General features: G+C 41.6%; 1 pseudogene; it reads left to right on the top strand.

Annotated features, from left to right (window-relative positions):
* LOC133449174 (contactin-3-like) overlaps positions 1-22,235 on the top strand; it is a 57,041-nt pseudogene that overhangs the window by 23,133 nt on the left and 11,673 nt on the right.

Genomic DNA, 22,235 nt, shown 5'->3' on the forward strand with positions numbered 1-22,235 from the left:
TCTCAAATCCATAATGGGAAACCATTTGGATGTTGTATGAGCAGCAAAGGTCTCCTCAATGTTCGGTATGGTATAAGCATCCTTTGTGGTCTGGTTGTTCACTTTCCTGTCATCGGCTCGTAAGCAGATAGTGCCATTCTTCCTAATCAAAACAATGATGGATCTTTGGGGTTCTCTGACACCAGCCATCACCCAGCTCCATAGTGTGATGGGTGAATGTGTACCCCACCACAGGACAGAGCAGGCCCTCCTGACCATCCCGTTCATGCATTCACATCCAGGCAAGTCTTTAGGGAAAGAAAAGAATTGCATTAGTAATCAAGGTGTTTCTGGTACATATAGTATATTTCCACGTAGTCGTAGATCAATAGTCGGGTAATGGAAAGGATCTTTCTTTTGTCGGTTTGCCTTCTCAGTCTCAAAGTATAATTAACTTTTATAACAAATTCAATTATGTGTAAAAGTCTTGAGTCCTTGTTCCTCTCATGCTTCAACTTGAGTGGGTTCCAAACCTTCCACATAGAGAGAGGCTTTGAAATAAGTAGGGGAAGAAAAAACTGCATTCTAACCCTTTAACCTCATGTACTCTGGTACCTCTATAATATAACACTCTGCTTCTCTCTAGTAGATACAATCACACATTAACGTGCATGTTAAGGGATGCAGGCTTCTGTTTCTTTCCCTTGATATGTGGGGGAGCTGGGGAATGAATCCCTGCCCTTCTCACTGGAGCACCATCAGCCCTCCACCCAAACATTTTTTGGCCATTGGAGCAAAGACTTTGTCCAAAATGTTCACACCACTTAAATACTGAGATGACTTCAAAAGTGAAAAAGCTTGGGCACCACACAAATCAAATGCCCACTATCAAATGCATATTATGGAAGTTATGGATGTTCTCATCTGCATCTTTATTTGAAGGACAATGTCCCCATTTCATAGAGCATGTGAATCCCTACATCAGACATATCACACAACAACATGCAAGGATGAGAGCTCCATCTCGTCTTTTTCTTTGCAGCTTATTTTTGACATAGATAGGCTAAAAAGTAGGTAAACATGAGGTGGACAAGGGAAGAAACTGAAGAAGGAAAGAGAGCAAAAAAAGACATACCTTGATGTGAGAAACTGAATTGCAAATGCCTTCTCATTAGTAATCTTTTTTCAAGCACAAGCAAAGTACTGCAATATGATGCCCTGCAATACCAAGTCCCTTTTTTCTGCCCATTTATTAAAATAAACGTATGACTTAAAAACTCAATGCAATATCATATGCAATTTATACAGCTGTGACAACTTGTTTTGGTAAAAGTATTCATATCAGTCATATGGAGCAGCATACGCTGGCTGTCCTGGTTTTTGATGTGGATGCGGGTTATTGTGTAAGTCAGATGAAGTGTGAAGTCTATTGCTGTTGTTTTCCTGTAGCGCTCGTTTCTGGGCTCACGCACTGATCAATATGTACAGCCGTATTCCCGCAGACTTTCTATAATACACGAGATCTGCCTCAGCATGTGAGCAGTGGGACAGATTATTTATGATATTTTCCATGGCTTTCCTCTTGACAAAAGCGAGAAAAATTACCAAGGCATTACAGAGGCAGCACATTTGGACAATAATAGGAATTCACAGTCTGGAACAGAATTTGTCTACAAAGCAGATAGTTCTTTACGTTTCTATTTGTTTTGCACCTCATTGCCCCTCAGGTCATGTTCTCAGTGTGCCTCCATCACTCAGTGTTTGATATTTTTGTCAATAAATCAGCACAAAGCACTGTGTGTCAGACATGCTCTCTGGGTCTAGCTTTGCCCGAGTGAATACATATTTATTCCTGTGAGCCTTTATGAAATTGTTTGAATTTGAACTGGCTGCTCACAACATTTCTGTTTGATTTACTGAATCCAAAGGTCAGAATGGGCGGCATAATCTGCCTCATTTATGCAAATGTTTACCTGCTTGGCTCAAAACAGACTTGTCCAAATATAATCAAGGAAACAAACAAAACCCAACTCAACTAATGGTTTTCTGTATATAAGACAATTACAGCACAACGATTGATGCAACAGCCGTAACTTCAACTCTTAATCTCCAGTACTTTTGTTGAAATACTACTAACCTTCTACTAAAAAAATCCACTCCTATCCTTCTGTTTCTTATAATCATTATTTTACTACAAAGCCTCATCACGCACACCCAAAATCCCCTCTTCCTGATTAAAACTTGTAACATTAACAAAAGTGAAATCTTTTAATAAAAGGAAGCGCTGTGCATTAAAAATGTTGCTTGTTTAGTTATTAAAGGTTATTACTAATTATCTAATAACAGTAATTAATAACATTTTTTAAATTAAGATAAATAAATTAAAACTAGGCACCGCATTAAAATTGTGCTCTACAGTTTCGTTTTACATTCTATAATGACAATAAAAGGCATTCAATTCAATTAAAAAAATCAGGAACTGGTATCTAAACAGCACAGTCTGAACGTAGCCGCTGTTCTGTTCATGCCAACCTGTGCCCAGGTGTGGCGCTGCAGAGCAGCAGTGATGATATTATGATGGTGATAGCAGTAGTAGTAGAGAAGGAATAAGTCTGAGCTCACGCTAATATTACCAACCATTGTCACAGATACGCAAAACAAGCACAAACAACTTCTTTCATCAAAAAAGCCGACTTTAGTGACACAACTGTAAAAGATGATGACATGCCAACACATGGGATAAATCTCTGATATCTAGCAACAAGTAACTCAAAGTGAAGATGAAATACTAACAAGCATACATGTGTATGTGACAAAATGCCTTCCAGTGTAAGTGAATGTAAATCTGGAAATGGTGGACAACTACCCCTGGTGTCCAGGTCCTATGCATAGGTTGTAAAAACAATGGATGAACCATGAAGCTACGTCACCTACTAGTTTTTGAACAGCAGTCTTGAACCCCCTTTTTTCCTCATACCACGCGCAGCCATGTTGCCTCGGAGGCAGACAGGAACAATCAGAGTTAGTGTTTACCAGCTCCTACAGCCGATCCTTGCCGAGCTGCTGGCAGATGTTAACAGTGAGATATCTCGCTTCATATGTTGATACGATGGCGACATCAGAAATTAGTGCTGTGAATAGATGACGCTGGGTTGGTTGTGCCAACTGTCAATCAGTCATATTAGAAATAAATATTTATTTGCTTTATATAAATCTCCTGATGTAGGAGAAATGTTTTTAGAACCAGCCAGTAAATGTATTTATTTCTGCTCTAAAGTTGGACATTTCAACACGGAGTTCAGTGGAGATGGACCCACTTTTGCAGCCAGCCTCTAGAGGCCAGTGGCCAGTGAAACTTAATTCCCCATTAGACTCAACCTGGAAGTTATATGGTTGGCGCTTGGGTCACATGCAGGGGTGCCTCCAAAACTGTTTCATAGGGGGGGCCAGATGGGGCCATTTAAATTCTTGGGGTTGACACCAAAACTAAAAGCCATCATTACAGGACTTTATTATACTGTTGTAGTATACAGGCTCAGAAAAAATACTTTTTTATTTTTTTTATTTTTACTTTCTTACAATTTTTTTAAAATATTATTAGGCTCAGAAATACTTTTTTTTAACTTTCTAACTTGTCTGCATATATATTAATGGTTAGTACCATGTTGGTAAAAACCTAAGGCATATATACATATATGTATATATGTATATATATATATATATATATATATATATATATATATATATATATTTTTTTTTTTTTTTTTTTTTTTTTTTTTTTAATTATTAACGGCGACTGATTTGGCCCAAATAATTTGGGATAATTTGGGATGAAATGCATAACTGACGATAGAAACTATGTGACCAGCAAGTGTTTTTTTTGGTTTTTTTTATTGAGGCAAGTGGGGTGGCCAGCAAATTTTTAGAGGGGGGTCGGGCATGACCACCCCTGGTCACCCCCTGGTGGCGCCCCTGGTCACGTGCAGAACAGTTGAGCTGCCAGAAGAACAAGGCAAGCAGAGGCTTCATGGCCCAGATGGAGCAACCATGTGTGCAGTGGGACGAGTCAAGACAGGAAGAGGAAGTTCTAGAGATCAGAGAATATGTGGCTGCTGGGACTTCTCATCACCAGCACCAGCCACTCCCAATTCCCACACAAAAGTGCAAATGGGAAGCCATCTTCACATGAACTGAATGTCCATCCCATACACCTCCTGAGCCCAGAGACACGTCAACACCATCTCTGGACACGGTTAACACAAGGCTTCTTTTTTGTGGTAAAATTTTAAGTGGCATGTATGAATGTGGCTCTTTCTCGTTTACTAAACAAAAGCTCCGTTAAGTAATGCTGATGTGGTTATAGGCAGGGGCAGGGCAGCTGACAGTCTTGCCGGGGCCCAGGACAAAATAATCTAAGATGGGCCCCCCTGCACCCGGATCTCTCCTTCTCCCTCTTCTCCCTCTTCCTCTCCTCTCCCTCTGCTCTTCAGGTTTTTATACAAGCTAATGGACGTTAACATTAGAGCTAGCCAGTTAGGTTAAGTTACAAGGTTGGTAAACGTTTCTGAATTGTTGTTCTGCACCTCCGGCCTGAAGGCAGAAGAGTGAACCGGCCGTGTTGTGGGTGGGTGGTCTTTGAGCATGGAGGTAGCTCTCCTGTGGACCCTGCAAAGGGTGTGATCCTCTCGGCCGTCTCTTGGCCCGACGCGGTCCCCAGCAGAAGTGTTGTCATCCCACGCGGTGATGCAGCTGGTTATGGTGCTCTCAAGCACACAGCTGTAGACGTTGATGATACTGGCCAACACGTCGTTCCTTAGCCTCCTCAGGAAATACAGCCGTTGTTGGGCCCTCATAACCAGCTGTGGGGTGTTCAGTGTCCAGGTGAGGTCCTCACTAATGGTGACACCCAGGTTTTTAAAACTGCTCACCCCCTCCACTTCAAACGTTGGCTGCGCTGTTTCTTACCTTGCTCTACGCTGACTTTATTAATTCCAGCTTCACCGTCACCACCCTTTTTAAAATATTTGTGTAGAGAATCTATGAGGCCTCTATTTTCTTCTTCTCTTCTTCTCTTTTCTCTTCTTTTCTGAGCACCGGACTTGTGCTGACCGGACATTTGACCATTCTAATGGTTGAATTAAATGAAATCAAATTTTGATCAGCGGCCAAACCATTTTTGTGTTGGGGGTTCTTGACCACAAGGACAATTAGGAAGAAAACAAATAACTAGCTTTTATGTAACTCAAATACTACATTTTTTTTCCCACAAATAGGCATATTTTGAAACATTTTGAAAAATGATTCCATAATTTAATTTAAAAAAAAAAAAAAAAAAAAAAAAAATCTTCAGTTCTGGGGCCCCCCCTACCCTGGGCCCGGGACAACAGACCCGTTTGTCCCCCCCTATCGGCGGCCATGGGCAGGGGTGCACACAAGCCGGTACTCGAGGGCCAGTCTACTGCTTGTTTTAGATATTTCCCTGTCTTCAACACACCGGATTCTAATCACTGGTCGTCATCAACATTTCATCAAGGTCTAAACAAGTCTGTTAATGACACAGTCCTTTGTATAAGGGTTGTGTTGAAACAGGGAAACATCTGAAACGTGCAGTAAACTGGCCCTCGAGTACCGGCTTGTGTGCACCCCTGGTTATAGGAACTGATATACATCTGAGGGACCCGGTGTTCAGCCTAGGTTTGTGCCCTAGCCCTTCATGTGCATCAGTTTCTATCCTTTCTATCCTTTACAACACATCTGTTCTGATTTAGTTTGGATGATTGTCATCTTCTAAAGGATGCGAAAAGATTATTCTAAACGCTTCAATCAAAAAGGGTTCATTTCTTAATTAGTTTAATTAGTTGAGCAAATACGGATCAAGCTGAGTTTCTTTTCTCCTCGTTCTCCTCAGGCAGACGATCATTGCGGATGGGACTCTGCGCATTGTCAATATCTCCAAATCAGATGAAGGCAAAACACGTGTGTGGCCAGAAACAAATTTGGAGCATCCAGCAGCACAGGGATGCTAGCAGGGAAAGGTATTTCTGTTGTTGCCACAGGTTTCTGCTGTGTTCCAAGCTAAGGGTTTAAACTTTTGTTAGTGAAGGAAAATACTACCTCAAGCATGAAATTGATAATAAAATATAAAGCCGTTTTATGCTCCCGCCAGCTTTTGACAGACATATAAGTCATCCATGGTTTTGTCAGCTTTGAGTTATTGCTCATGTACAGAGTGGGGCAAACCACTGCCGGAGCTGTGATTGAAGAATGCTTTCTTTTCATTTAAGAGAGCTTCTGTGACAGTTTCCATTTTTGGGAGTTTTTAAAAAATAATGAAAATTATGTAAAGTAATATCTTTTTTTCTAATTGACATTGTGCTTGCAGAGTGTTTAATAATCCAGGCACGCGCTTCCTAACGTTTCATAAGCTTTACAACCCCTATACTCACATATTGTAGTAAATTGTGTGCTTTGCCTTTCATGATGCTGTAGAACCAACCAGGATCATCGTTCCGACTTTGAGTTTCCAGGTGACAGTAGGACAGAGTCTTGTGTTGCCCTGCAAAGTGTTGACTGATTCATCCTTAATCCCCATCTTCAAATGGTTTTTCAACTGCAAAGCTATCGATTTCAGCAGACACAAGCACTTTGAAATGATCGAGGGGTAGGTATTTATGATATAAATTATCATCTGGACATTTTTTGTTTTCTTGTATCTGAGTATTTCACTGTTTCCTGCCAAGTAATAAACTATGTGGTTTTTTTTTCTTTTAACATTTAATTTTGTATCCAAAGTCCTATTTCTCTACTGGCATTAGTTTTACATTTGTAGAATAGTTAGATAGATTTTTCTTCATTAAAGAGCTGTAGGTAAAAATGTTTTTGAATTTTCTGCAAACCTATTCTCTTTATATTTGCTGAGATATTTGACATGTAACTAATTCCTGTAATATTTTTCATGACGGCAGCCTATGAATTGACAGTGAGCTAAATCCATGAGAACATAAACGGACCAGGGACGGTGTCGTGTGGTTCTGGTGACTCAGGCATCCAAATCAGTGAAGATGCTTCGGAGTACTGTGGAAAAAGCCTCTCAACGAGGATGACATTTGTCTAGCCTGGAGAAAACATCGCTCTCCTCCCAGCAAAGGAGACTTATCAGACTTAGAATTGCTCTGGTTGAGTACACAACCTGGCTGATATTGTTGAAGAACTCTTCTGCAATAAGCATCATCATTTCCTTCTCTGCTTTTCCCCTTTCTCTTTCATGCACAAAGGGGATTACATGGAGTGTTTTGCTGAGGAATAAAAGGGTTTTCACAATGTGTGTGTTTGTCCAAAAGCATCTCTGCAGATTTTGCTTAAGTCATCCAAGTGAGCTACAACAGGTGTGAGCCAACACTAGCTCTGACTGCTCCCAAAGTGAAAGGAAAAAAGTAATTTCTGTGTGGCCTTACTTGCAGTCTAAAATTAGATAAAGTAATTAAGATAATAGACGTTCATTTTTCCTCAACAGTCGAGCAGTGAAAGCTGACAAACGTTTTTTCATTGAGATTGTAGAACAAAAACTGAGAAAGAAAGTGCAACTTCAGATTACAAATACTTTTTTTGGAGCATCCTTTTTCTTTGTCCCTCTCTTTCATTAGGGACTTGCAGGGGACCTGATGTTGAAGAACATCGGGCTGAAGCATTCTGGGAAGTATGTGTGTACGGTGCGCACTGAAGTGGACATGGTTTCAGCTGCTGCGGATTTAACTGTCAAAGGTACACATGCTTCTCTTCATTGAGTCTGTTCATCAAAGCTGTAGAAGTTAGATGTACGTTTTCTGTTAATGAGAGCTGTATTAGACTTTCTGTTTGACTTTCACAGGCTTTTTAAAAAGAATTGCAGTTTGTTGCCTGCAGCCAGTGGCTTCACAATGATATCTCTTAACTTTAGGTGATAAATGGTCTCGCACTTATATTGCACCCGTTTAACCTCATCCCAGCTCTACAAAGCACTGTCCGGTGGGTTTCTGAGCTTACCCACTCAAGCACACTCGCATAACAGCGCTTCAGCGCTCTGTATTCACCAGCACTTTATTTCTACCATCACAGCCTGATGAGTAAATCTGGGGGCTTCATATGGGGGGGTGTGGACATCAGTGGTCCAGTGGATAGACTGAATTGATTAAGGTTGATTGTGTTGACATAGAGAAGAGCCATTAACACATGACTTGCCACAAAAGCTTCAAAGCTATTCAGAAAGATAGGGGATCATGTTCAGGGTGCAAGAAATGAAAACATTCCTAAATAAAAAAATGTGACCGTCTCTTTGATGGACGGCATTTTTAAAGCTGCATTTCAAAGCTCAAACATTTGTCTGATTCTACGGAAAATACTGAAGTAAATTAGGATCTGGTTGGTCCATCGCAGGGTCACATATAGAGACAGACAACCAGACACACTCACACTCACACCTACAGGCATTTTAGAATCATCAATTAACCTACTACCCGGAGTACCCGGAGGGAACACACGCAAGCATGGGGAGAACATGCAAACTCCACACAGAAAGACCCCGCTGGGCCAGGGAGTCGAACCAGGGTCCTTCTCGCTGTGAGGCAACCGTGCTATATGCCATATTACTGTCTATGCATGTCCATGTCTTAGCTTGTGAAAGGCCTATCGTGAAAGTGCCTGTGAAAGTAGATTGAATTCCTTGCCTACCACAACAGCATTGTTTATCTTTGCTTCATGCTTGAATGATATGAGTGACCTCACACCAAGGCAGCAACTGCTCCACCTTGACTTTCAGGAGTATGCATAATTTGATCTCCACAAAAGGTTGTAAGTCATCCATCTTTTATGGGGAACTGTGAAAGATATTTGACACTTCTGACTTACGTAGAATTGTTTCTTTATGACAATGAACAGATTGCCCAGTTATGTCACCCAAAATCATTTGTGGTGAAGATGGTTTCAGTTTTTCTTCTTTGGTGCTACATTTCTCCGACAGCTTTTAACACCAAGTCCCAGCAGAGAGAAGTCTCATGAAGGCCAGCCCAACAGGAGAGGAATCCTTTGTCTAGGAGGTTTGGATTAGCATTGTGAACAAACAACTACAACTAATCTAGGCATCATATTCTTTTCCCATATCTAATCTGAAAACAAACATTGATGATGCTTATTATTAATGCTCTCAGAGCTTCAGTGAGTTGGACTGAGTGAGTGATGATACATCTACAGATTTAGAGGGTTTAGCAGGAAATGTCACATCAGTCCTAGTCTGTTTCATCTTATCCCTACAGGACAGCAGTGTATATTTTACACTTATAATGCCGTCTCAGCTTAATGTTTGCCTAAAATCCCAACTTCATGATAAAAGCAACAAAGAAAACCACAAAAAAAGGATGATGAGTTTACAGTAACACAAATAGTCTGCATATCTACACTAGCTGTCCTCAAACTTTGGTTGTGGCTCCTCGTTAAGAACTAAATAAGTGCTGACATAGTGAACACGTATCAATCATAACACTATGACCTCTGACAGATAATGCAAGTAATCACATCATCAATCACTCATCAATCATCATCAATGGCACATCATCATATTACCACTTGTGTTCAGGCAATGATTAGTCAGAGCTTACCTTTATCTATTTTGTTTTTGAAGAAGAAAAAAAAACGCAGGTCAAGCTAAAATCTTAGTACCCGACACTCAATCAATCATTAATCATAATGAAAGCGTATGTATACATGTGATATTTGACTAAAAGTCCAGTGATGATAAATCAGAGTAGATTAATTTGTGTATATCTGTCTTATAAGCAGTTTTCACTTTTGCTTTATCGCTGTTACCCTCTGAAAATTCACACAGACCAAACACAAGAGACACAGCAACACATCCGTGTGTGATTATACACATCATCCCAGCGTTGCAAAGTCATCTGAACTACAAGAGTGTCGCTGGCAAGAGTGACGTGTTCCATAATGCCTGCACACTCTCTCACACACAGTTTATCTCCCCGCTGTTTTGCCTGTTACCACCTCCGAACATGGAACAGAAACATTACAAAAATGTTCTGCCATTCTACCTTGCAGTCACAAAGTCTCTTGAGTTTTGGCTTTTTATTAAGACCTTAGCAAATGTCGACTAGCATATTTAGGATGTTGAATACATCCTGCGTTTTATGCTCAGATACCAATTCTGCCTCTAGCTTTAATTCTAAGCCAGTCGGGTTTGAGTGACAGTTTGAGAGTTTTCCATCATCTTAGACCTCTCAACCAACTGCGTTTAAGCATGAGCTGAGTGATTCCTTTTTAAAACTCTGGCTGGCGTATATGAGAAGATAGGATAAGTTCACACTGGCATTATGTGGATCGGCCCATGGGAACTCTAAGGCAGTGGTCCTCAACCTTTTTTCAGTGATGTACCCCTTGTGAAATATTTTTTTTAGCCAAGTACCCCCTAACCAGCGCAAATAACTTTTGGTTTAAAAAAAAAAGACCTAAAACAGAGCACTGTGCCATCAGAAACTGATTTATTAAACATAAAAATATTGCTGCTATGCTTCAACCACGACTCCATCGTTGGTCGAAGTGATTGACAGGTGAAGCCAGGTGGCATTTGACAGGTTAGGTGGAACCATCCTGGTGTGGGGGAGACTCTGCGGTTTTAGGATAATAAGTTGAATAGCCTACTCCTGAAGATGAAATTAATTTTATGAATTTAGACTTATATTTTCCTCAATTATTTATGAAATATTTATTTTTAAAGGATTTTTGCATGGATGCTACTTTTTAAATATATGTACTGTATATTTTAAAATCTCGCGTACCCCCTGTAGTGCCTTCACGTACCCCCAGGGGTACGCGTACCCCCATTTGAGAACCACTGCTCTAAGGTATACTGTAACTTCAGTGCTGTTGGGTCAGTGGGAATACAACAACCACACTGTGGTCAGCACCAAAACAGCTGCTCTCTGAAGAGGTGGTCTCAGCATAGTCTAATAGTGTCACAATTGAAGTGGTCACTTCAATTGGCTCGTGTCTTCCAATAAAGTTGATGCAGATGTCTTGTGTCTGGGAATTGCAGGACCTCCTGGAAACCCAGAGGGGCCTGTGGTGACTGAGATTACTGACACCACTGTAAAACTATCCTGGGGCTCTGGACCAGACAACCACAATACAGTCACCATGTACATGGTGCAGGCCAGGACCCCCTACTCTGTTGTCTGGCAGACTGCACAGATAGGTAAAACAAATGGCCAATACTTTAGAAAATACTGAAGAATTACACTATTATGTGTCACCAACTGTATTTTTCAAACATTTTATAGGCCAGGTGGGTGGAGAGGTCCGGCCTCAATTGGAGGCGTTCAAATGTCTCAGGGTCTTCACGAGTTAACGAGTGAGGGAAAGATGTCGTTTGAGATTGAGACGGATTGGTGCAGCTTCCGCAGTTAGGCAGTCGCTGTACTGGACCATCGTGGTGAATAAGGATCTGAAGAATTACACTATTATATGTCTCCAACTGTATTTTTCAAACATTTTATAGGCCTGGTGGGTGGAGAGGTCCTGCCTCAATTGGAGGCTTCAAATGTCTCAGGGTCTTCACGAGTTAACGGGTGAGGGAAAGATGTCGCTTGAGATTGAGACGGATGGGTGCAGCTGCTGTACTGGACCATCGTGGTGAAGAAGGATCTGAGTAGAGAGTCGAAGCTTTTGATGTCAATCTACACTCCCACCCTCAACTATGGTCATGAACTTTGGGTAATGATCGAAAGGATAAGATCACGGATACAAGCGGCCGAGATGAGTCTCCTCCGCAGGGTGGCTGGACGCTCCCTTAGAGATAGGGTGAGAAGGTCAGTCACTCCGGAGGAGCTCGGAGAGTGGAGACGAGCCGCTGCTCCTTCACATTGAGAGGAGTCAGCTGAGGTGGGTTGGGCATCTGTACCGGATGCCTCCTGGACGCCTCCCTAGAGAGGTGGTCCAGGCATTTCCCACCGGGAGGAGACCCCGGGGAAGACCCAGGGCACACTGGAGAGACTATGTCTCTCGGCTGGCCTGGGAACATCTCTGGCTAACCTCGGAAGAGCTGGAGGAAGTGTCTGGGGTGAGAGAAGTCTGGGCATCTCTGCTAAGACTGCTGCCCCCGCGACCCGGTTCCGGATAAGCGGCTGAAAATGGATGGATGGATGTTTGGTCGATCCACCTGACTACCAGAGAGAGGTGGATGGGGGGCCAGAATCCCCTGATGTGATAGTAGACAACGATAGAGCAGCAGCAAGATCCTTGTCTGAGGAGGAAGATGAGACAGATGAGGTGCGACAGGAAATCTGTTGAACAAGGGAGGATGGCTAGGGACAGGAGAGGAGGGTGCTGGGATTGTTTGGGAATTTAACCTATTGAAGAATGTGTTCAGTTCATTGGCTCTGTCTGGACTACAACTCATAAATTTTTTGTGTTTTTGACTTTTTTCCCCATTAATTATGAGACAAAACAAGGAAATGGAAATCTTACATTTTAATTATTTAATCCTAGTTCCTGACTCTGTACCTGGACAGATGATGCACACGACAGTGAAAGACTTGAACGCCTGGGTGGATTATGAATTCAGGTTGGTGGCAATCAACGGTGTTGGTGTTGGAGAACCCAGCATGCCAACAAAAGCGATTCAAACCAAAGCAGCAGGTATCCTCTCACTTTGTTGTTTCCCTGTCTTCATTAGTGCTTGTCGTCATGTTACAAGTGTTTGTTTTATTTCCAGTACACTGACTACATGGTCAATTATTATTAGGTGGACATTGATGCTGCCTAATGATGGGGCAGCGGCATGACTAACTCTTCTTTGAGCTGCTTAGTAAGGTAGTTTCGCCCATCTTGTTTAATCACATGTTTCCTCTTGTATGGTGCTGAGCAAATAGCGGCACCATACGCCAAGGTAAAGCCACTGTAAACAACAATGCCTCATCTGTGTGATTAACCCTTCTTGTGTAGATAAGAAGCTCCAGATAGTGGCTGTGATCCCCTAATTGAATGTTGTCTGGTACAACAGAATCGTCAGCTCCTGCAGCTGTCAATGAATAGATTTCCTTTGTGTTGGTTTAGTTCCCAAGGTTGCACCAATTAATGTGACTGGTGGTGGGGGAACTCGAGGAGAACTTGTGATTATGTGGGAGGTAAGTGGAGGACTTTTGACTCGGAAGATGATTCTCACAATGCATCCTCCTTTTGATGATAATTGAACTCTGGCAGCGTTACTGTGTCTGTGCTGGCTTCGCTCCAGAGAAATGAGTTTTATTAAAGACAAAGCTTTTGAGATTTGCTGCCTGCTGACTTGTGCTGTTCAGTCAATCTAAATGAGGATACAAATGAAGTGTACATTTCATATGCAATCTGAAATAGGGTAATTACTTTTTTCTAGATCAAAGTGCTGAAAGGTGCTGTGCTGCTATATTTGCTCAAATACTTGTTCCACATAAAGCAACGTGGCTGCTTTCCGTGCTGCTTTTTTACTCGTTTCTGATTCAGTTTAACTTTTCCATCCTTATATCAGCCAGTTCCAGAAGAACAGCAGAGTGGAGAGGACTTTGGCTATGTCGTTGCTTTCCGCCCACTTGGCAGCAGTACCTGGATCAAAACAGTGCTGGCTTCACCTGACGCATCCAGATATATCTACAGGAACGACACCGTCCCCCCCCTGTCTCAGTGAAGTGAAGTGTCTGTGGGCGTGTTTAATAGCGTGGGAGAGGGGCCACTCAGCATTGCTGTTGAAGTACTTTCTGCAGAAGAAGGTAATCATGTTTGTGTGCTTCAAATATAAAATGGTAGTCTTAATTTAAGATAATGTGTTGTTTCATCTTAATTGCATTTCATCTTCTGTAGAGCCCTCTGTCATACCATCTAGAGTGTGGGCCCGTCCGAGTCAGCCTCTGAGATTGTGGTGAACTGGGAACCAGTTCTTTCCAGATTCAGCAGTCAGAAGATCACAACATATGAGGTATGAGAAAGAACAGGAGTAACACAGCTATCAGGAACATTCCAACAATGGTCCCAGAATAAGCTGGCGCCCCCAGTGGTGACCACCGTGAAGCATTCTGGAATCAGATTGTTGCATGTTAGTGTTACACAGTTTTCGTTGGCTAATAAAGGGAAGTCGAGAGCGGTTTCGGTACTACTGAGCACTCTGAGCCTAAGGCATCTGAGAGCTGCTTTCAAAGAGTGAATACGAGAAAATGTGACCACGATACACAACAAACCATATCATAACAAACATTCTCCCAAGATCTTGTAGTACACACCCAGATAAAAATAAGACTAAAACGCAGATGTTCTGCCTCATATTGTGAATCTCAGCGGAACAATATGTGAACTCCTCACCCTGGTGTAAGAGCGGGGTCTGAAGCAAATAAAAGCAGTGCCGCTTAAACTGTTCTCATTTAACAGAGATGACCTCAAACAACACTTGCCTCCCCAACGACAGAAAGCTACAAATGTGTTTTTTGAAGCGGCAAGACAAAGGCTATGTTTTCTAAATTAATTTGTCTTCAAATGTGATCAGATGTTCTTCAGACTCACAACAATAAAAGAACAAATTGTGCTTTAGAGACTTTAGAAACTTTAGAGAAACATTTAGGTTTCACAAAAATGAAGACCAGTTCACGGTGTGGAGGGGTGTCAAGAAACTTCAGATGCAATGATAGCTATTAAACAAACCTATAATTAACCTTATGGAAAATGAAGACTGTTGACAAATATTGACCAACCAATAAGTCACAAAATAAAAACATGCAAATGTCTAAACCAGCAATAAGTTAATGCAGTGTGTTTGATGATAAATGTTCAGCATGTTTTCATTAATAACCGATAAATGCAGTTGAATCATTGCCTGTCGTTCTGAAATCACACAAAGCCCTATTGTCTTTTATCAGTATGAAAGAAAGATAATAATTCATTGTAATTGTAAATGTAAGTGAAGTTACAAACTTTGATTAGCTTAGTTCTCGTGTCCAGGTGAGTGTGTGTCTGCAAAAAGGAAAGTGGAAAAAGGAAAAATAAGGAAAGTTTTTCCTTTAACTTTATCTGGTCTGGTTGCCATGGTGAGTTGGCGCTGGCTGTAGGGAGGTCCAGCAGTTATCATAGAGTTAGCCTCCTCTTCTCCTTGGCGACGGTCACTGGCTAGCCCAGAAAACACAGAGTTCTGAACACCTGGATCTAGTTGGTAAAATGTTGATGATAAATAATTTAAAAAAAATTTAATTACGTTTTCCAGGCCACAGGAATGCTGCAGCCAAACCCTGCTGGAGTCTATCTGAGCCCCCTGTGAGCAGGAGGCAGAGGTTTGGTCCAGACAGGGCGCCAGTCCATTGAAAAGCCACATGTTGATGAACAACTGCACACGCTCACTCCTATATTCAATATAAAATCAAATATGAACAGAGTAATTCATTCTCCCACCCAATAACAAGGACAACATGTAAACTCCAGGTAAAAGACCCCCTGCTGGGAGTGGAGTCAGGAACCTTGTTGCTGTAAGGGGGGCACCGCTGACCACCAAGTCTCATGGAATATACTTTACCATGGAAAACAAAGATTTAGTCCTTAAAAAAGGAGAACTTTTATTCATCATAAAAAGAGGAATTATATTAAATTCCTCTTTGTTTTCCTCAGAACAATTTCCCATACAGTCATTATTCACTGAAGGTTTAAGAGATTTGCAACATGGTGTCCTCTATTTTTACCTGGTTCCAGTGCTTAAAAGTTTAATCCCTCCATTGTAAGGATTTCATACATGACTTCATAATAAGCCAGTCGTCTGATTTTTAAGGCATCAAGTTGCAACCTTTCCCTAGGCAGCGTCCTTTCCGTCCAATAAGCATCTTGTCATCAAACGGCATTCAGCTGCATTGTAAACATTCACTGTTGCCATACATATGCATGAATATATAGCATTAAATGTAAAGTTGTCTATTTTACAGCTAAAAAGGAAAAGAAAGGTGGTTATTACTATCCAAGTGAAAGATGTGAAAGCAGATGTTCACCTTTCCCTGCTGTATTTATATTTACGTGAGTTTCCCTTTCAGACCTGCAAACTGATTTACAAAGCTTTGCCCATTTTTTACTGCTGAGAAGAACTGTTAACTTTTGTGCTTGATGTGCTTGTGACAGTTGCTGCATATAGGAAACACATTTAATATAAAAACCAACTCTTGATATACATCACCAATATCCATGACTTTATTCTTTCCTGTCAAGATAAACATTTCAGATATACACAATGACATTCCTCCTCTTCCCAACAGTCATTTCACATAACAACATCATTCTTTTTAGTGCACCATAACTTCCCATTCATGTCTCTAAAGATATCTGGTAGCCAGTTGCAGATATTTACAATGTCAAGTGTGGATATCTACATCTAAATCATGACCCTCTACAATTCCAGGGAAAGATATCAAGTGAACATAGTTCTTTCTGCCCACTAATTCCTTTAATAGGTTTCCACCAGCAGGAGTTCAGGGTAAACCTACCAGATGGGAACATATAACAGGGCTGACCGTCTCCTCAGCCCCTTCTGCCGAGTTGTCTCCATGACACCGTAGCGCCACACAAGTATGTTCGCAGAATAAGGGCAAAAATTAAGGCTATTGCACAACCAGCGATATCCACGTCCTCGTCGCATGAGATTATATCCAATCCGTAGCCAGCTATTGATCCGATTACTGATAGGCCTACATCGATAAGCGAGCAGCCAGAGCTGGCAACTAAGAAGACGACTGTTATGTCTTTACCTCCCATAACAATAATGCGAATGCTGGAGATCAGTCAACTTGTCACAGGTATGGTGAGGACCCAAATGCAGCACAGGCAGACGGGATATCAGTCGGTAATGACCTTTATTATTCACTGCAGTCTTTAACAGTTTATACAGTGGCAGAGTGAAAAGTCTTGGCTCACAGTGATCTTCTGCAAGATCAGAGAAGGAGTGAGCCTGGTGTCGCTGGCTGAAGGCAAAGCCAACAACTGGTGCATCGCCTAGCTGGCAGACAGGTCCAGTGGTGAGCTGTGTAGCCACAGAGCTGACGGGTGTGTAACCAGGAGGGAATAAGCAAAACTCCTTGTCGAAGACAGAAGGCTGAGGTAATATCCAGGGCAGATACAAGGCAGGCAGGTCGGGGACTGGGGAAATCGGCAACGTGATCAGTCCGGGGAATAATGCTGGAAAGTCAGGCGTAACACAAGAACAATCTGGCACTGAAGCTGATTAAACACGTCCTCAACTGTCTTTAAGTTTGGACAGGATGGGCATTTATACCGAGAAGCTGGCAAGTATTGTGCCAAAGCCGACGACGGCCCACAGGATAAAAAATAAATAAATAAATAAACCCATTCTTTAACTTTAGTTAGCAGAAAACCGCTAACGAGTTCCGTTTCTGGCAGTGTAGTTGATAAATGTCCTCAATATTGAATTGTATTCATTTCCATACTACTCTACATTTTATTCAAGGCTAAAACTAATAATAATAATGTCCAGATGTGTAGTTAATTTACACTAGCTGCTTCGTTGGTTAGGGTTAGGACAGAAGGAGAGGACATTTAAAGAAGAGATTCCTGGTACTTCAAGTAGACTCAAGTGCCGTGGCACCAACAGGCTTATTTTTTTTTACATGCCTTCATCCAGTGGATGTAACGCAGACACAGCAAAATAAACTCCAGAAAAATAGTCCCTGCAGAGGAGTTGAAAGAGGGAAGATTCAACCTTGCTGTATCCAATTCACTTCAGGAATCCAGAAACAAACAGACTTTAAAAACTAGTTTTTATCCTAGAACCATCACTGCACTAAATGCAGCTAAAACATAAATTTACATTTCCACCATCAAATTAGTACGATAGTAGTTTGATTTATTTGAAAGTGGGAAACTGTGTGGTTTGTTTCTGTTTAGATTTTCATACTACTTTTAGGAGCTTGTAATGTTGTTTTAATTGTTGTTTGGTACAAAAGGCACTGATCTATATTTTTGTTGCTCTCATGCAATGACCATAATTGGATTTCTGTAGAGATTTGATGAGTTTTAGACCCCGTCCACACGTAGCCGGATATCTGCGGATATCTGCTAAACCGGAGATATTTTCCTACGTTTTGACCCGTCAACCACACGAAAACGCAAATAAACGAAGCTTTAAAAAAACTCTGGGCAAAGTGAAGATTTTTGAAAACTCCTTTTATGTAGACGGACACAACCGGAGTTTTGCGTTTTCGAACGTCACATTATGCTCCAAAACAACAACAAATCTGCTCTGACGTGCGATTTTGTTTACTACAGATGATCCAGCATCTGTTCTCCAAGCTATTTATTAAATAAATGGTCTCTGCTCTTGACCACCGTTTACTGCGTTACACTGACGCAGAGGCTACACCGTAGGGTACGCTGCGACGCGCACCCTGCGGAGCCGCGGAGCCCTGCGGGCACTACCCGGCTTCGCAGTGCCCGCGGAGCCGCGGAGGTGCAGCTTCCCCGGGAGCACTGTCATAAAATAAGCTGAGGATTAAGGTTTAAGATGATGTTAAACACATGACATCTAAAACTCCACGGCACCGTCGCAACAACTACGACACATCTCTCTCCCTGTACGTTTGCTCAAACCTGATGGAGGTCAGTTTTATTGTGAGGTGGGGATCTCACGCCACAAGCTCATTTTGTTAATATTGACCCTCATTTAGTCCCGTGCAGGGCGCTGCCTCCAAATGAAAGAGCAACAGAAAAATACATATTTGAAGTGCGTTAGGTGTGTGTGTGCAGGAGGATCTCAGTGGAAACACCCACATCTGCGCCTCCGCGGAGCCGCAGATGATCTACAAGTTAGAATGCTTATGAATGTGGTCGAAAACGCAGATCTTCGGTTATGTGTGGATGCAAATTTTTTTATAAACGGAGGGGGGAAATATTCGTTTTTAAAAATACCCGGCTACGTGTGGACGGGGTCTAAATGAGTCTGAATTAATTATGGAATGTTTTCTGTGAGATTAATTCCAATGATCATATTGATTTGGTTCCACATTACACCTTAAATCAGGGGTGCTGCCCACACTTTTCAGCATGTGAGCTAATTTTAAAGTGACCAAGTCAAAATGATCTACCTACTATAAAAATGCAAAACATATTTTTATTCATAAATATATTGAGAAATATTTAAATGCATTTTTTGTCATAACCTTACTCTGATGACTTGCACTGAACGGATTCAGCCAGGGATGCATAGTCCGGACAGTAGCTGCTGATGGCCATCCTCATGCACATTTCCAAATGATCATCAGTGGGAATGATGTGGGAAAAGACTGACTCACAAAAATAAATGGAGCCGAATAATGTCATCAAGGAGATTTCCTGATGTTGGAGTCTCTGAGCCAGTTCCAGAACTGTCCATGAGCTTTGGACTTCAGCTGAATGGTGGCTTGTGGTGTTAAAATCTCATCCTCCACACCAGAAGAGTTCAGGTGAAATAGCGTTGTAATTTTGGATGTGATTAAAGCAATTTCAGCAACTTCCTGAAAGGGGTAAAATGAATGTAGCGACTGGCTCGATTAAAGCAGAGTCTTGAAAGCGTCTATCCAACTCTGACAGACAATTGTCTGTCTGCTTGGTGTAGCGTGCACTGTCAAGCTCCACACATGACTTTCCTTGCATCTCCAGCTCTGACTCGAGGTTCTGGGAGTTTGCCAAATCATGGCGCTGGAGCTTTGAGGAGGGATGTTGCATTTTTTCGTTTAAAAGGATTAACTGAGCTGATCATATTGATCACGGTTGTGTCTTTTCCTTGTACCTCTAGATTAAGGTAATTCAACATGATGGCTGTTAAAAATGCCAAGTCTCGCAACCACTGCTCGTCATTTAGGTGATTGTATTCTACATGTTTAGCTTCACGGAAAAACCCCTTAATCTCCTGTAAAAGCACTCAAAAACTTTGCAGGAATTTTCCCCAACTAAGCCATGTCACGTCAGCGTGCAACAACAACTCAGAATAGCTGTCTTTGAAGAGATCTGGCGGAAATAGAACAGGCGTCTCCATTGCCACGACCATTATCTCTTTCATGTTGAGCATTTTTGTGCATAATGCCTGTTGATGTATAATACAGTGGTAATTGAGGAAGTCTGGGCAAGCATCATCCTCCCTGCACTTGACAATAAATCCATTCGAGCAGCCAACCATGGCGGGCGGTACGTCTGTGGTGATGGACACCAATTTACACACTTGGAGCTGGGTTTTCTCGATAAAGTTTTTGAAAGACTGAAAAATGTCCTCCCGTCACATGTGTTATTTCATGGGCAGGACTGTTAACAGCTCCTCTTTTGCAGTCATATTGGTAAACACCATCCGAATAAGAATACACAACGTGCTGTGTCACTCACGCCTGTAGAAACACTCACAAACTGTGATATCCTTCCAAAGCTGCTGGGTCAAATCTTCGGCCTGCGTGTAACCAAAATTCTTGATAGCTGGAGAGCTTTGATCGAAGATAGTATTTCTGCTGTATTTAAAGTATTGAAATTGAGTTATTATTATACCCTCTCTTACTCCATAGCTTGGTAGAGTTTTACAGCACTTTTATGCACATGTGCAAAACGTAAATCGAGTGACAAAATGTCATAATAAGGACGAATGATGACAGCCTGGGGTCATGCCCTGCGATTGCCCGCTAGATGGCGATCGTTGTAATGGGCAGCCCTGCCTTACTAATACTTGTCCAGGAGATGTTAGTTTTTAAATTTAGTTTTCATTATTCTTAAAGGTTGTTTCTTGATCAGTTACCATATTTTCAATTCAATTCAATTTTATTTATATAGCATCTATTACAAAAGAAGTTGTCTCTAGGCGCTTTCCAGAGACCCAGAAAAACTCCCCTAGTGGGAGAAAAACCTTTATCCAAACAGTGGCAAGGAAAAACTCCCCTTTAGGAGGGAAGAAACCTTGAGCAGGACCTGGCTCATGAAGGGGGACCCTCCTGCCGGAGGATATTGTCCCAACAATCCCATTATATTGGTAAGAATTCTAGATAACACATCATCCAGGAATAATGAAAGTTGTTTCGTCTTCCTGCTTCATTGAGTTTGTTCTGTAAACTGTGCGACAGGCTCCACGGAGAGCGGGTTAGGGCTAGCACAGACTAATTGTGTACACCAAAGATCTCAGAGAAGCTGCTATCCTTGTTAACACTGCAGATGAATTATTTTAGAAGTGCTTTGTGGAAGACAAACTTTCTTTTCATCCCATCCTTCAAAGGAAGAGTCAATGTGACTTAAATGTCAGTGGTTCAGTTTGTGGGAGACGGTAAATAGTTTTATGACTTATTCTTCTAGAATTTATTGTTATAATATTTCTTTGCCGAGGTGAAAATAGAACCTGCAGTCACTTAAGCGTTTAATGAAGCATATAACATCCTGTGCAGCAGAAAAAGTTTAACAACTGCATTTAAACCTATTCCGGCTCACTGTGCTGTGTGATTACATCGCCGACTGTTTGCTTTGGGCCTTTCACTTGTGGTCTGAGGGCATTTTTACATTCCAAGTGTCTCCTGTCTCGTATTTTCATTCATCATGTGTTTGATTAAGTGCTGTCAGAATGCAGATGAAGTACATTCGCTACTGTGCTAGAGCGCTCTCAGATACAAGACAGAAAATTCAGCTGCAGCTCTGCAGCGTGCTGCTTTTACTCTAAACAGACACAATACCGGGATTAGACTGCTGGTAGCACCAGGATGTCATTTCCCCTCCGTTACTGTAAACTGCAGGATGCACATTGAAACAAAAAAATTGCATCTACCCCCGTGGAGTATTTGTAACCATTTTCAAAGATACTTAACCACATACTTTAAAAAAGCAACATGTGAAACATATGCGGCCTGAGATTTACTGAGGTGTGGAAAGCAGGTGGAATAAAACTTTATTACACGTTGTCAGGTAGAGCAACTACAGAAATAACCTACACATGTTGCAACTGATGAATCTCCCGAAGAAGATGCCCAAATCCTCCCACAGGGCACAGCTTTTGTTTGTTCTGTCCATACACTCCACAACGCAGAGTTTTAATATTAAACACAAACATTAACGACTTTTATGAGCATCACAATGATCGTTCATGAGCTTCATCCATGTGAACCAAAACACTGTCCAAAGAAAACTTGGAGGCACCACTTCAGACTGAACGGGCATGATCTTGGAAGATCCTTAAACAAGACATATTACAACATAAGACAAAACAAAAAAGTTACTTA

The sequence above is a fragment of the Cololabis saira genome, chromosome 8 (genome assembly GCF_033807715.1).
Source record: "Cololabis saira isolate AMF1-May2022 chromosome 8, fColSai1.1, whole genome shotgun sequence".
Classification (NCBI taxonomy): domain Eukaryota; kingdom Metazoa; phylum Chordata; class Actinopteri; order Beloniformes; family Belonidae; genus Cololabis; species Cololabis saira.